Consider the following 12,541-nt stretch of genomic DNA (forward strand, 5'->3'; position numbering starts at 1 on the left):
GAAAAACAAGTAAAAGGGAGAGATAGAGGGAGAAGTGGAAGGGGCACATGGAGGGAGGGAGGATGGGAAAGGTGGGCCAGTGCACAGCGTGAGGAGGTACAGTTAGGTAGCATGTGTTAGTAGGTCGTGTAGAAAGGAGATAAGTAATGTAAGGGAGGGAAAAGAAGGGCAATGATGTTGCTTGATGAGCGGTGGTAGTGGCTGTGTGAGAGAGAGAAAGATAAGAGTGGAAGTGGGTGTGTGAGGAGGAGGGGGCAGGGAGTAATAAGAAGTGGGGAAGTGAGCTGTCCATTAGCAGTGTGAAGCTCCTGGGCTATTGTGCAAAGTATTACAATAAAAAAAGAAGCAAGAGGAAAGAGGGAGCAAAGGATAAGCAGCACGGGTTGGATAATTGTAACACTTTATGCTACAGTACCTGGACATTTCCTTGTTATTACAGCACTTAAAGCTCACAGCTCAGAGACGGCTTCAGACAGCAGAGGCGCTTCAACATGAGAAACACTACAGTGAAGAATGAGAGCAAATGAAAGGGGTGGAGAGATAAAGGGAAACTGAGCAGAGATCATAAGGAGATGCATGGAAGAATTGAGAACACCAGGGGGATCAAATTAAATGGCCAGAATACAGGGAGGCTGAGGAAAAGAGGAGGATTAAAACATGCAAAGAAGACTGGAAAGGTACAGTGAAGAGACGGAGGGGATAGAAAGTAGGAGCGTATAAAAGAAACAAATGAGAAAATGAAGAGTAACAAGTGAAGAGAGGCAAAAGAAACAGAGAGACGAGAATGTAGGAGGGAAAAAACAGAAATACAGGGGAGAGTAGAGAGGTGGATGAAATAGTGAAGTAGGAAGGATGAGAAATATACAAGGAAGCATGCAGAGGTGGCCAGAGACTGATAAGAAGGAAACACAAAGGTTCAGATTCATGGGACAGTGAAAGCTGGAAAGTAGATGCATTGGAAGTAGTTAGAGGATCCATAAATACAGAGTTGGATGTCTCACCAGAATACAAAGGAGGAGTAAATAAAAGAGAGAATGTGAGGGCTAGTTCCAGTGCAGAATAGAAACCTCAAGGGAGAAAGGAGAGAGGAAAGGGGTAGTGGATAGATAAATGTGGGAAAAGTGGGGAATGAAAGGTGGAAGTACTGAGGTACAGAGGAAGGGCGAAGAAGGGGCAAAAGGAAGGATGGAGGGATACAGGAAGAATGAGGAAGAATGTGAGAGCGAAGAGGTATGGTGGAAGAGGAGGCATGTCCTTGTGGGGTGGAGGGTGAGGCTGGAGATATTCACTTTTATGTATGGAGAAGTGTTATCTGTGGGAATTGTTTGGAGGGATTTAAAGGTCTGTTGAGGTCATGTTCCAGTTGAAATGTGAATGCACTGTGTGAAAGTAGTTATAGGTCAGATCTAGGTACTGCTTTGGTTTGCTGTAGTTATATAATGTGGTGATGCAGCATGGTCCTGAGAGACGTTAATTCATTTTATGTGGGAAGTTGACACTTTGAAGTGCTTTTCTGAAGTCTATCCATGGCTGTTGTCTTGGTCAGAGACTCAACCCTAAAAAAACACAAGCCTAGAGACTGATGGCCAATGCCCTCTAAATTTAAACCCTCTTCAAATTGGGGGTGGTGAACCCTGGAATAAAATAAATGTCTTCTTAAATAATAGTCTGAAAGTATTAGAAAACAAATACTTTCCCTGCACCTCTGGGTCTTTGCCCAGGAAAGCGTTGGGCTGTCAGACCAATGGAATTAGGTTGCGCTAGTTGAAAAGTATCTGTCACATACATTCCAGCTGAATACATCGGAAACACACTCACTGACCTTGGTAAAGTTGTTAGTGAGTTCTGGTTAAGGCTTACGTGTGCTCTGCGAAGACTTTAGAGGACTTTTTACAAGGCTTTCAGATCAAAGTTAGTTGTGGAACGGGTGATGCCTAAACATGACAGCGATCTCCGTCTGCCATATTTTGTAAAGTGTCATTTGATGGCAGAGAAGTAAGAACTGAATACAATGGCAGCAGCACACAAAGCGCAGTCACGATAAGTCGGGGAACAGGTGAACATAGGTTAATAGTCAATGATAATTACCGCTCTGCTCACAATAGCGCATGAATTATGGCATCTAGCAACGATGACTAAACCAAAAGTGATGACATTAGAGAACAAGCGCATGTGGGGAGTATTTGCATATGTTGGGCATATCAACTCTCCTTTTAAGAAGGTAGGCTGATATTTGTCTTAACATGTCCAGTAATTCACTAAGTACTAATTCAAACATGAGTCATCTTTGGACTGTGACTACGTAGAACAGTAATTTAAGTATAAAAAATAATGAGTGCCTTTTCTGGATCATTGTAAATGTGTTAATAAACCTATAAAGTTCGGAAGGTAATTAAACAGATGAATAAACACTTTACTGGCAGAAAGATAAGCAGAGAGCCCCCGGGCGGGTCGCAAGGCGGTGTTCTTCGTTGTCTGGCTCCCCACTCCACATTAAGGCACATTAAAGCAAAAACCTCCTGTTGGGCAGCCACGCCCAAAGAAGGAATGCGACGTGTCAGGTGAGCCCCAATATCTAGCTGAAACTGCAGGTTTACAAATAAATTACAGCCTCAAGTAGCCACATGCCTCATGAGTGACACCATCAGCCAGATATTGCATTTCAACTAAGTATACTGCATGTTAGGCTTTGCCATTCTTTTTCCATCACTGTTTTACAGACTACAGCATCCAGTTATTTTGGTTAACATGTTGTAGTGGACTGGAAAGGTCACATGACATAGAAGGGCGGGTGGGGTGGGGGTGTTGATATGGATGGTGATGGGGGAAAATTACAAATAAATAATAAATTTAAAATAGAAGCGTGATCGTGCTGTGTAAAACCTTGAATTTGCCAAGGAGCACTAGGATAAACAATAGTATTAAACTTGTAGTCGTGCAAAGTGCTTGATTACTGCCCAGCGAGATCATGCTGCATAGGAAATTAAAAGAAAGAGTAGTCCAGATACCATGGAAAAAACATGGAGCCTCGTATGTTTTCAGTAGTTGGCCTGTGCGCTTGAGGAGGGTTAAACACTGGAAAAGGCATGACATATGCATGCCTTTTACAAATGAAATTAAGCAAATTTTAAAAGGCAAGCCCACAAACCAACAAAAGTGAAGAGTGTGGTTAAAAGCCCACAGAGAGTTTACAACAGGCCAGAGTGCTTGCATGATGTGAAAAAAGTTCAATGACGAGAGAGCACCAGTGCTTAATTTGTGCTTGTTGTTTCCGGTGCGGAGCACCAGTACTTATTTTTGAGGGCCAGAGCTTAGTTTCTGCATCAGGCATTGCTTGCGAGAAAAAGACACATATGGGAAAGGCGGAGGAAGTGAAAATTCGAAAAAGCGTTCAAAAGGAGAGAGCAGAAGGCTGCAAGAGTGAGCTGAAGAGAGAAGGAGTGGCTGTGAATGGATTAAAGAGGCCCTTGAAGGTTTTAGGATTACGCTGCCTTGATGTTCTGTGTTTGCATATTTAATTACAGCAGCCGTGTGTTTTACAGGACAGCTTTGGGCACCAGCACGTTTTTATTTACAAATTAAGCACTGGAGAGCACAGTTTTAGCTCAAGTATTTGTACAGGACATTCGAACAGATCAGATAAGCTAAGAGCGAAAACTCCAATATACAATCAGCTAAATTTCATACAGTTAAAAACCATGCAAAGTAAAAACACAAATTAAATTCACATTTCCAAAAAATATCGGCCTCGTGAGCAGTCCAAGTCCACTATTATTATGTATGCAGTTTCTACACGTCCATGTCATAAAGCATCCAAAAAGTGGACTGATGATTGGGACAGGTGAAATTAAGTCAACAGGGTGACAATTATGGGGTCCACTGACTCAGAAAGCAGTAGTGAAATTGGTGGACATAGCAATCCAGCATATGAAAGACGCACACTCTCCACCGATGCTAGCTAAATAAAATTAGCCACCAGCCAAATAACATTAATTTACCACCGTTAATACAAGGTATAAAAAATATTTAATGTATGTGAAGAAAATAACATTTTACGAACAATGTATTAGAATATAGATTATTTTACGAACAATTTATTAGAAGATAAACATAAAAATTATGTCACTCACATCTAAACACATTGAATCATATTTCGGAATAAGGCAAACTTTACGAAATAAAAACAATTTCACTGCAAACTTTAACGATGACCAAAGAAACGTCCTGTGCAGGCGCACAACAGTGCCACGGGGCCCGTGGTGAGGCAATGCTTGTGGTGCTGCTGGCAGAAGTACATGGGGGAAGCGGGGAAAGAGCGAGGCATGGAAAGAGCTGGAGAAAAATCAGCAGTTAAAGCGGCTAGGGCAGCTAGGGTGAAAGCCTGCACTGCAAGTATTCCCACCACAAGTAGACTCCTGTTACTTTTATGCATTCGTAGTCAGATGAATTGGGTCAAGTGGGAAAACTACACCCAGTTGTAATGTTGATCACGGGTGTCTGATCACAGGAGGAGGAAAACAATAAAAAAAAGTACTAGAAAACTATCATGGACCTCACTGTACTGTGTGTGCAAACAAGTCCACCATGCGCGAAATTAAAGATGCCAATATCATAACCCCTGGCACGTGAAAATAAATGTTTGTCATTACCATTTTACTGGAAAAAAATCGGTCTCTTCCCTATTTTCCCAAAATTAACATCATGCATCGAGGGCTTTCTGCGGAGTTTAATCTCAGTGATTACTGGCCACACAGTGCAATGCCTCTTAGAAAGACTGTGATGTTAATCTAATTTTATGTCAAATGTTGGCGGTGATGCTATTTCATAACCCGTGTGTCCTGAGCAAGCAGAAAGCGACACAGAGTATTTTGTTGGGTCGTACACTCGAAATGTGAATGTAAAGTAGTCGGAAAGGCATGTAAAGATCATTCCTGTTGGTGGAGATGGAAGGAGTGTAATTCTGTGTCAGAAGGTGTCGCTCTCCTTTGTGAACCGCAGTTGTGTTTCCGCTCTATATCATGGATAATGCTGGGCCTGCAATTAAATTCGCTGTTTTGATAAGCGCAATGTTCTGATTGTTCAATGTCCTTCATTAATCCACTTTGGTCAGAGGCCCAGGAAACCGCAAAACCGAAGGCCTATTCTCCTTGGCAAGAGGTATGCTTGTTCAACACTTGCAGAAATGAGTTGGCTTGTTAAAGTTGAATGTAAGCCAAAAAGTTAATGAAAATACAGCTTAGTCCGCAGCTCTAAAGCAATTATGATATTCTAGTGTCAAAAATCTTAGGTGTCACAGATGGTGTTTTCTGACATTTTAATGTTGCTTGAGTGATATATTTACATTAATTTGCATATAAAGGCATTAACTTCGTGGAATAATGTTACTAGAATCTTTTTAGTCCCATCATAAAAGGAGTATTTTCTTTTGTGCGAACTCTGAACACATCATGCGCCTTCACCTTAGAAAAAAGTACCACTTTTATGTGGTCAATATTCTACTGTATATTGCTGTTGCATCAGGTTTCTTTTCTAATACGAACGTTTTATTTGCAAGAGTAGGGAAACTGTAAGATAGAAAGACATTTTTAAAACGTTAGGCCTAGATGAACGACATTATTTCATCTGAAGAATTTCCAATTAATTGTTTGTTTCCAGGTTTTGAAGAGTGCTGGATAGACCCTTCACATTATTTCCTTGCGTTGAATATTGTTGCAAGATATACAGTTTCAGGAGAGATATGGAGGTGAATGCAATCAGATGAGATATTTTAGGACCATTTCTAATGCTCTTCAATACCATTCCTTACTCTAAAAACCCATTACCAAGCCAGTCAAAGAAGTTTATTTTTCAGGAGTTTCGCTCTCAGCGAGAGGTAAGAGTATTCAGCACACTTGGGCCTTGATCTCTCAGAGATTTGCCTCTAATTAGAGGATTCTTGCAGGTGTGTACTGTGAGGAACGTGTATGTACTCATTCTCGGCGTCTCTAAGCCAGTACATTTTGTGGACATAGCAGAAGACTCCAAATGTAATCCTAGCATCAATGGCAGTAAGTGGAGCACTTTCAGTGTGAGCTGGAATTGGGGGCAGCCCCTCCGCTAAGGTGGAGGAGCCTCACCTCGCTGCTGAAAGCAGAAAAATAAAGTGATGATTAAAGTATTTTATTATTACTTTATTTTTCCGGTTTAGTTAGGGCGGGGTGGGACCAGCCACCTAGACGTCACCAGGGAGGAGTGGTATGCACACTTAGAATACTCCACCTATGTTTAAACCAAAACTCTAACTTTACTAGGAGTAAGGTTAGAATTTTGGTCTAAGTTTAGACTTTTGGTCTAAACTTAGACTTTGGTCTAAGTTTCCCCTTGTGAATCAGGCCCATAGCCTTTGGCACAGAGGTGGCACTGCAGTGATAGTAACTAGAGTCTTCTTCTAGTCTGTGCCATTATTACAAAGTAGTAATTCTCAATTTAGCACGCTCAGGTCTTCTGTTCCTCAGAGGTCTGCTATGAAACAATCTTCAATAGAGCACTGTTGTGCTGGCTTCCCTACTAACACAGTAAGTATGTTGGGAGCTACTCTGTGCACAATTGAAGATGCTCAACTAGGAGATCCTAGTAACTGTGTACTGGGCTTCACCATCACCACAGCAAGTATGTCAGGTCTATGTCAGGAGCTACCATGTGTGCTAATATTGGGGAGCCTGGGCCATGATTCTGGATGCTAAGCTAAAGGGTCCTAGTCACTGTGCTTGAGGTCTAAGGATGTCAGTTGCTTTATCAGCCCAGCAGATTGTCGTGGTGGATTCTCTCACTTCTGTACCCACCAGTCCTCTCCCCCACTTGTTCTAACCTGTGGTGTTTATGGTATAAATGGGGCAAGGGGATGGAACAGATAACCAGGCTATAAGTCAGGACTCAATAGAGCATGCTACTGTTTTGTCTGCAGTTTCCCCGGCAAATCGAAATGGACTAGAGATAATCCAAAGTCAGTAGAAAACAATCAATCTAAACAAACTAAGCAAACATTAAAAGGCTCTCAGCTGGTTAAGTCTACATTCTCAGGGACAAGAAATAAGGAAGTGAGCAATGGTTCTAAGGGTAGCCCATTGGAAGACTGGGTAATGGTGAAGGATGAAGTAAAATCCCTAATTTCTCGAATGTGCACTGCCCAAACAGAGCATCAGGTAATAGCCTCCAGCAAAAAGCAACAGGCAGCTAATCTCTCCCCCATTGTCCCCTCTGAAACCGATGGCTTGGCTTCTCCAGAGTCTAGTCCTAACTCTGCAAGCGATTCTCCCTCTTGTCATTCAATGGTGGCTCCCACAGATGCCTCTCTAACAGACGGAGTACAGGTGCAATCGCTGTTGTAAATAGTGAAGCTGCATCAAGTACAATGGGCAGAAGCACAACAGCATAATGCCAAAGTTAGGATGGACAAAGTGTCAATCCAGTAGCTCCTCACGGAAATAACCAGCAAATGGTGACCCTTTCTACTGAAATCCTGAAATTGCAGCAGCAAGTTGCCAATGTGGAAGATATGGGGACAGCCACTGCTAAAGCTGTTGAGGGCCATGACCATTATTTTGCGCTGCTTTAGTTAAAATTAAAAATTTGGAGAACTGCCAGTGTAGGAACAACCTTTGGCACTTTGGAGAACCCAAGGAAGGAGAAGGTGATGGCCCCCACAGTTTATTGTGCAGATGTTTGGAAAGGCATTCCCAGAGCTGTCAGACAGGGACATGGACTCACAGATACAATGAGTGCATTGACTACCCATCAAGCTACTTCCAAGGCTAGGAATTTTATGCTGAGATAGGCAATATCGCTGAAAGCTAGCCCCACTTTTCCTGTTGCTGTAGACTCCATGTCTATCTTCGATCAATCAGATCTCTGCAAGTCCACTATGGACAAACGGTGTAAACTTTGCCAATTACTTGATGCCTTAAGGGCTGTGAGTTTTCTACAGGAAACTGCCAGGCTCCACGCAATCAAATAAGGTTAGGCTTGGATATGTTTTAATGAGCAAGACGCTTTGCAGGTTTTAAACAACTTGAAGGGGACTGCACTGTAGGCTCATTTTTTGTAATTTTTCATTTTTGTTTTGTTTATGAGCTAGCTCTATTGATCTGAGGCTTTATCCTGATATCTAAGATTTTCATGAGGTTTGGTGAGGGGGTATTTTCTTCTCGTTCAGTGTGGTACATTGCTTTTCTTCTTTTAAATGTAGAGTGGGGGGGCATGGAGGAGGTAGATATTAAGTGGCGTTGTCGATGTACATACTCAAGGCTGTCTCTTTCACCAACATCTGTGGGACTGGGATGATTCCTTTACCTAGATATGGTGGGGATTCAGTTGAGGGATGTGGGAGTTTGGTGGGGGAGTTTGCAGCATTCTTACAAAGGTGCCTGTTTTTCAAGGGTGGGTTTTTCTGAGGGGTAAAATGAGTCAGAAGGGTCCGCTATTACAGGCCAGACACACTACTTTAAGGGAACACATGGATTTGGGTTTGAACCATGGGTTGGTTCATTGTGTGTTTGGTTACGGTAATTGGTCATTTAAAGTGCATATGGTGGAATGTATCTGGCCTCAACTCATCTAACAAGTGAGTTATTACAAGAAGAGGTCAAAATGTATAGCTCTCATGATCTCTCTCTAACTCAGACACATCTTGCTTATACGGATTGCTATCCTTTTGAGCAACTTGGCTATTAGCTGGCCCTAAGTACATACCAATCTGTTTCCATATGGGATGTGGCAGTTATGATTAATAAAAATGTACAGTTTATGTTGCTTAGAGCAGCTGCAGATTCAAGAGGGATTTGGTCAATTCCTCAGATAATACTATGAGGCCAGAAATATGTGGTATGTACTGTTTATGGATGAAAACTTGGACGAGCCAGAGTTCATATATATGCTCTGTTTGGAGCTTCTGGATTGGCCTGTTAAGGTGTTGTTAATGGGAGACTTTTATTGTGTTGGATTATAGAATTGATTCAACTAATTATTGTGCCTCTGTTGGAGGCTGCCCTCTATGTAGTGTACAAAACCAAGTACACTATGCAGAGGGTCTGGACAACCACATGTTAGTTTTCAGGGGTAAAAATCAGACTACCTAATGCTCTAATGAGTAAGGTAGCCGGTCAAGCAGTTAGGCTAATCAAGGAGATGTGCTAAGTATTTGCTGTACTCACAAATCCAATCATGCACCACACACACTCAATGAATAACTCAGGACCAGAATGTACAAAAATGCTTCAGACTTTTATATAATTTTAAAGATAGGTTAAGTACTTTTCTTGTTATGACTTTTTAAAGTTTTAGCAAAGTTAGTCTTTCTGTGCGTATTTACGCACCATTGGAATCAATAGGCAGTCATTTTTAAAAATGCATTAAAAATCGTATGTTTGAGTTACCAGTCTCTTCTTTTGCAGGGTGGTTGCTGTGGTCGGTGGGCACCTTGTGTCAGCTGGAGAGTTTCGGGCAGCTCCTGGGTCCGGCGAGAGCAGAGTTGGAAAAGTTCTTGGCACAGGCATAGGGCCACCTGGATGGGCCACTTGCAAAAGGAGCTGGTTTGCAAATTCATAGTAGTGTCTGGGGGTCGCCTTTGGTCACAAGGGGTTGGGGACCTGGGTCACACAGCAGAACCCATGATTCAAGGCCCAGGGAGGCCAGGTGCAGGGTGTTTTGGAGGTCTTGGATGCTGTGAGCAACGAAGTCCACTGGCGCTGGAGGTAAGTTTCTTTGAGGGTCGCTTGTAGGACAACGGGGGCACTCTGGTCGGAGGTCCAGGGTGTTCCTGAAGTCCCTCAAATAGGGCTTCCTCCTGATCCTCTGTCAGCTTTGGGGGAGCTAGTTTTCTCCTGGTCCAATGTTAGCTGACCATGACTCAGGGTATTGCTCTATCTTTGCCACTGGGGGTCGCAGCACCACCAAGCATGGTACAGTTGGGGGGCACTTCTGGACTGTCGTCTGTGTGTTGTTGGGTCCTGCTGTGACTTCCGGTCGCAGAGATATTGGTGATTCAGCAAAGTGTCATTCCCTGGTTTCTTGGTCTTTTGCAATTGACTTGCTTTTCTTGAGTGGTGCCTCCATTCAGGAGGGAGATTTGGGGGGATCCTTGAAGCCTAGAGGTCCTCTGGGTTTTTGGGGGTCAGTCCAGTGTTCAGCTCCTTCGCTGTCGCGATTGTCGGGACTCTGCTGCAGCAGGCAAGGGTCTTGGCGCCTCTTCTGGTGCAGCAGGTCCTACGTTCTCGTCCTGGCGGTTTCTCTGGTGGTGGCCTTCTTGTCTTCTTGAAATCCTTTACAAATCTTTTTCAAATCTAAAATCTTGGTCTAGGGGAGCCCACTAAATGCTGAATTTAGTGGGCATTTTTAGGGGGAACCTGGTAGTGTCCAATGGGGCACTTACCCTTGGGTGGCTACACCCACTATAGTGACCACTTCCTGAGGGAAGGGTCACTTCCCTAAACCTCATTGGCTGTTTCTCTACATTCAATGATGGAGAAAACTGAATCAGAGGGTCCACTTCGCATGCAAACCCTTAGGTGTGATGCGTGTTCAGTGAGGCCACTCCTCCCACCCTTTGTCTGGTTTCCCGCCTTTGCTCCCGCCAAAAGTGGGGGTTTTCAAAAGGGGAAGCCCTCTGCTAGGCCTGGGGCTGAGTTTCAGGGTCTGTAGCCATTTGAAGCTCACCGCTAGGGTGTTGCACATTCCAGAGGGAGGGTGAGTTAGCTCCTCCACCCAGGAAGGGCATTGTCTTACAAACCAGAGAGCCAGGGCTCTCCCCCAGGTGTGTATATTGGCTGTCTGGAATGGCAGCTGGATGGAGCCAGCCAGCAACTCTGCCATTTAGGGTTAGCTTTTGCAGGGGGTGCCTCTAAGTTGGATCTTGGGTACATTTAAGGTTAAATCCAAAACTGGTATCAGGTTTGGATTTAATATTCTGAGTTGTTTGATACCGAACAACCCAGGGTGCAGAGTGGCTATTATGTAGCTGGGTAACTCGTGTTTGACCAGTGCCCAGTACATACATAAACATGTCTGCTCTGTTCACTCACTATGTCCTATGTTTAGCATGGACACAGTGGGGGCATATTGCTCATGCAGCTATGCCCCCACATATAATATGGTGCACCCTGTCTTAGGGCTGAAAGGCCTGCTAGAGGGGTGACTTACCCCTAACATATGCAGTGTATGGTGGACAGAGCACACAGAGAGTGTGCCATGTTGAATGTATCCTTTTAGGGTTGCCACAGTACACTTAGCCTGCAATGGCAATGCTGGGTGCATCTGGGGCAGGGCCCTTGGGGGTGGCACAATCAGTGCTGCTGCCCCCAGGGGCCTACTCTTAATATCTCTTGCCCTGGGTACTGGGGTCCTTATTTACTAGGGACTTACAGGGGTATTTAGGAGTATACCCAATTGTGCCAAGCATCACAACAGTTTTAGGAAAAGAGATCTGGCCCAGGGAACCTGTTTAGCAGGGGCCCTGGGCACTACCAACTTCTAGAACACATCAACATCAGGCAAAAACTAACCATGCAAAAAGAGGCCTCCTCTCACAGCCTCACCTTGCATGGTTAAAACTAGATCTATACTGGAACTCACTCATCTACATGGATTGATGGATGTCCGGTGGATACTTTAGCCTACTTTGTCAGGATATACTTTCTACCCTTTGGCACATTAGCACTATTTTAGGATTGACATGTGTTGTGTTTAAAAAACACCTTTTACATAATATAGATATGCAAGTTTTACCTGAGGTTACATTATAACACACACCTATTTTGATGACACTGAATGTGGCTGCACTTAGTAAAGAGCGAGGGCAGTTTACCTTTCCTGATATCTTCTCTTGGACTCCAATTTCTGAAAGTTTAAGTTGAGTTCTATTAGTGAATTCTTGAACCTCATTATGGATACAGCCTCTTCAATAGTTGTGTGGGATACTATGAAGTCTTATGTCAAAGGCACTACAGTGCAGTTTATTTTTAGTAAATACAAGGATATATAGTGTAATGCCAGTGCGATTGGCGAGTGAATACAACCGCTGGAGACATTGCACACTCACACAATAAGAGCTGGGGGTTCTCATCAGTGGGCACTCTATGCTCAACTCATCAACAAAAGGTCTCTCCTCAGGCAATATTTGAGAGAGAGGGCTGCTGCTAGTTATCTAAAAAATAGGGCATTCCAATATGAGTATAGTGAGAGAGTTGGATGAGTTCTTGCACATCACATCTTAGATAGAAAGGCGAAGTGAACAATCCAGTGTATCAAAGGCATGGATGAATTGATGTATATACATCCCCAGGCGATCTCTGAACAGTTCTTGGTGTTTTATCAATAATTATGCAGCCAGTCTCAACAGATAAATTTACCTGAGCTTAATACCCGTATTGAGGGCTGCAGGCTATCACGTTTAGAGAATACTCAGGTGTCTGCATTGCAGGAAGACTGCAGGGGAAATTGAGGCTTCACTTGCAGCTCTGCCATCAGGGAAGACAGCAGGGGAGGACTCCATCCCTTTGGAATTTTATAA

The sequence above is a fragment of the Pleurodeles waltl genome, chromosome 2_2, assembly GCF_031143425.1.
Source record: "Pleurodeles waltl isolate 20211129_DDA chromosome 2_2, aPleWal1.hap1.20221129, whole genome shotgun sequence".
NCBI classification, from domain to species: Eukaryota; Metazoa; Chordata; class Amphibia; order Caudata; family Salamandridae; genus Pleurodeles; species Pleurodeles waltl.